Source organism: Triticum aestivum, chromosome 4A, assembly GCF_018294505.1.
Source record: "Triticum aestivum cultivar Chinese Spring chromosome 4A, IWGSC CS RefSeq v2.1, whole genome shotgun sequence".
NCBI lineage: Eukaryota > Viridiplantae > Streptophyta > Magnoliopsida > Poales > Poaceae > Triticum > Triticum aestivum.
The window spans coordinates 636,936,710-636,941,229 of NC_057803.1; the positions used below are offsets into that span (position 1 = coordinate 636,936,710).

The window sequence follows — 4,520 nt, forward strand, 5'->3', positions numbered from 1 at the left end:
AGGCGCCTTTTCTTCTGCCGGCGAGCTAAAAATGGCAAAAAAAGGCCCGGCCATGCCCCCAAGACCTCAAAAAGGTGCCGTGAACCCAGGCCACACCCAACGCGCTGGGGGGCTACTAGGGGCGCCGGCGGAAGCAACAGCCAATCATATTCCTCCATGTATCATTTTTTTTCTGGTCCACTCATTCACTTTTTGCCTGGCGACTGTCCTGGGGGCACCAACGGCTGGGAAACGGTCCTCGCTTTCATTCGGTGAAGGTGTTTTGCCCCCCAGGACGTGCTATATTTGGCCCGGCGATTGTCTTGGGGGGCTCCAACGGCTGGAGATGCTCTAATTCATTGTATTTGCATGTTTCCAGCAGCCATGTATCAAAAAAAGCTTCAGCTTTGGGTTGTTGATTTAGCAGCATCAATCATTAATTGTTCTGCTATATATGTTCTTAACCATGACAACCTGATTAGGCTCTTAGTTTATTATGGTCTTTGTTCTGGGTGGATCTCTGACTATTCTGGGTGGGCATGAATCTCTTCTTTGTTTCTTCATCTCCTCTTATTCTGATTCCTGCGTTTGTTTTATGTGAAGGTTGCTCCGATGAGGACAAGCTGCTTCTGCAGGTGGACGGGCCCTCAAGGCTGCTCTGCCTATTCCTCCTGCTACCCCCACATGTGGTGAGCCCCACCCGTTCTCGAGCTACCCCTGCAAATCTGATGTGATGTGCACAAAATACTTGCAATTGTTCTCGACACAAGAGCATGTCATGTATTGTTCTATTTGAATGTGCAATTTCATTACTTCTGTGTTGTTTGATGCTTGCTTCACAAGAGGGAAATCATGGATATAAACTGCGCTTCCTTTCAAGTTGAATAGTAATGATCACCATTTGGTTCCATTTTCTCCTCTGCATCCAGTGTTCACTCTCTCATAGATGTCCATATATACACAGTTCTGATCTCCTTTTTTCTGCGGCTCCATACAGCGAACACAAAGCCGTCGATGCATTGAGGGCTCAATGTCGTCTCCGCCGGCTGAGCGGCAAGCCGGTGTTGGGCCTGCACACCGTCTATCAGCACCCTCCCGTGTCTCCATTCACGGATCTGCAGGTCAACCCCTCTTCTCCTCCTATCCATGCATCTTCTTGTCCAGAGCTGGGTGTATGGTTGCATGGCAATTTGTGTTTTGGGGCTTACCATGTTCTGCTTGCCCTGGTTGGCCAATGAGGCTTTCCTTTTCTGGTAAAGGGCAAATGTACTATTCTCTATGCTTTATATTTTTGTAGTTCCTTTGTTTCCATGCTTGTTTTTTGATGGGGTGTAAATATATGCTTTTTTTTCCTTGTCTGGATTCAGGTAGGGCCTAACATTATTGTTCCTTTGTGCATGGAAATGTTGGTGGTTTTGTTCCTTTGTGTATGGAAGGGGGCCTTGATTAGAATTTCTACTGTTTGAGTTGTAATTAGTGTTTTTGTTACACATGAAAACATATGGTTGTTTGTCCAATCACATATGAAAAAGAGAGGATTGTTTGTGCAACAATTTTCTTTCTCTGTGATAGTTTTACTAGAAATAAAGCATAGTCACTATTACATCCTATTTTATATCTTGTTGTGTCGTGATATCTGTATAGACTCTGTCTACGTCCTTTTGACATTCCAAGTTTTGTTTTTCTATGGCTCAATTAGTTACCCCGTATCAAGAGAAATTTAATTGGTATTTGCGGTAGAGTTAGCTGAATTCATGAAGCAATGATTTAGTTATTATTAAAGCTGAAACACAACATGTTTTGACAAATGCGTTCTAAGTAAAGCCTCCAACTAACATAACCAAAAACATATTCTTTAGGTTTATCATCTATTGAAGTATTATGTAGAATTTAAAATCATATGAGGCAAAGCAAATGAGCTCTATGCACTTTCCATGTAGCACAGAACAAAAATAATCATATATATTTTGGATGCACCTAGATATACTCATCAGCAAGGCTGAGGTTATAGGGCACTCACCCACATTGTCGATATCTCAATCACTATGATCACCCACATGATGGACAATTCCCTTCTTTCTTTTCTCTGTGGCTATTGACACTTAATGCTATTACTGTGTGCATATATGTACTGTGATCCATTCTCATTCTTCATATCTTGAGAAACTATCTCAAGATACTCGCATTTGTGTTTTGGAGAAAGCCTATTCTATGATTAATATATCGAGTATGGATGGAGCGATATCACCTCTCTTTATGATGATGTTCTTACAGAATATAGGTTTTATGGTAACAAGTCTTAGCCAACACCTATACTGATGCTCAGACCAGATGATTATAGTCTCTCCTTGCTATTTTTCTTGAGGTGTGTACATCTATCTAGACAATTTAATTAAAATATATATTCCATACAAACCATCAATACATGTTAGTTGACTTTGAAACTAATCAGTAAAAAGGTTGTCCCTTTCGCATTTTATGGACATAAAGATTTGGTGTTGACTGTCGATCTTTAGTTAACACATGACCTTACAACCGTAGGGAGTGGGAAAAAACTTATATGTTTGGCACATTTGAAGAACCTATCATAGTAACAAAGTTTTGGTAAACAATGTCCTAGATCTCAACCATATAGAAATACTAAATATATGTTTATTTGTATATGGATTAATTATACAGACTTATAAAACCTTGTGCAGGGCACATAAAAGAAATTTGAAATAACTATTATTTCAATATTTGCTTTTTCAGTTGAGCATAATAGTTTATAGCCTGATAGGCTTGGACATAATTGTCTACATGTACTGCTCAGTAGGCGACATCCTTTGGGAAATTGAGGATGTCCTCGTGCATTTTCTAAATACAATTGTGGCAGATCTGAGGAAGGAGGGGAGGAATAATCTCGCGGGAGAGTTCGGTGTAGTGGAAGAAGAACAAGATATTATTTATTTCTTGTGAACAGTCAAGCTTGTGCATTGTCCCACTGTAAGTTATTTCAACAATAGTAGTAACTGTTATCTCTGGCCATCTGTCGCGACATTTTCTTTAACCACCAATGCATATTTATTTTCTTGTTAATAACTCTCATAATTGCCTGCTACTGTTTCAGTTCTGGGGCCAGGCAACCTTGAATCCAACGTCCACCTGCAGGCTACATCTCAGGTAGGATAAAAAGATTGCAGTGAACTTGATGGGTATATCATTATTGTTGCCTCCTAATTTGTGTGATGAGCAAATGTGTAGATTGTGTGTAAATCCGAGATGCCTAAAACGGTTGGGAAGTGAACTTGTTACCTCGGTTCAGTTTAATGGCATGTTAAACTCGATGCACTTTCTGGACTATGACATTTTTCCTGAAATTTTGGAAGTGACTGCTAATGTAGTCTAAATAGAGTGACTGAGTAGTTACTTTCTCACAAGAGTTGACTTCCCGTTATTACTACTTGCTAAGATGGATTGGTGGTTTTTATGTTAGATGAAAAATATTACATCAATCTTTACGGCTTTTTATGGGCAAGTGATTCCGACTCCATAATAAGGAATAATATAGCCCCAGTGCTGTGATAATGTTAAAACATTTACCTCTTTTATCGGTTCAAGTTATGTATTTGCTGCGAAAAAATGGTCTTATATCAAATAATAGCCTAGAGCTTTTGGAGTGTTATTACTTGTATTTGTTGCTTGGATGTATAAACCTTCAGCAGACTGTCAGTTTTGCTTTTATATAATCTGTTTGTTTAAGTCTTTTGCATTATCAACTTTTAACTTTTGTCATTTGTTAACACATTCCTTTTGCATTATCAACTTTTAACTATTGTCATTTGTTAACATGATTATTTAGCATGTTCACTATGCGAGTAGTAATAATAGGAGATATTTATTTGCCAGATAACTAACACTATTCATAAGGCATGAGGGTTAGAAAAAGAACTGTATTCTTGCTGTGATGATTTTCGTATGGCACACTATGGATTCTTTGTATAACACATACTGTCGATCAACATGTGTTTACAACGCAGGGAGGAGCCGGGCGACAAGGCAGTCAGACCAAACTCTCTATCCATATATATAGGTAGTCTGATGTTATGCCATAGCCGAACCATATATGTTTCGTGTACTGCTCTATCAATCTGGTCTTTTTGTATATTAGACTCTATCCATTGTAATGAACTTATTGTCATGGGCGATCATTATGACTGGATCGTATGGTATGAATCGGGTCTTTATGCTTTGTGATGAAATATAATATTATCCTGTTCACCAGTTTGGTTTGGTTTTGAGCTAAAACGTATAAAAATACATGGCTTACAACAATGGGTATATGTGATGATATATTGAGTGATTAAGCATAATTTTAGACTTTCCGTGCTGGACCAATGGGATGCATGGGGTAATTGAATGTTTCTTCTTCACTTTATTATTATCGGTTGGGATCAGCACTCTCGCGCAATCTAGTTATGATGATGCTGTCTATACAAAGCAAACCTACGTGGCTATAAAGTGGAGCACCATGCGAACAAGAAACTGGCGCTTGAGGACAG

General features: G+C 39.0%; 1 long non-coding RNA gene across 1 annotated transcript; it reads left to right on the forward strand.

Annotated features, from left to right (window-relative positions):
- The first annotated feature begins 313 nt into the window (after window positions 1-313).
- Window positions 314-4,296, forward strand: LOC123082810 (uncharacterized). The gene is made up of 6 exons (XR_006439129.1): window positions 314-512; window positions 583-668; window positions 977-1,100; window positions 2,855-2,964; window positions 3,089-3,141; window positions 3,999-4,296. It is a non-coding gene; the product is annotated as an uncharacterized lncRNA (long non-coding RNA).
- The last annotated feature ends 224 nt before the right edge of the window (window positions 4,297-4,520 follow it).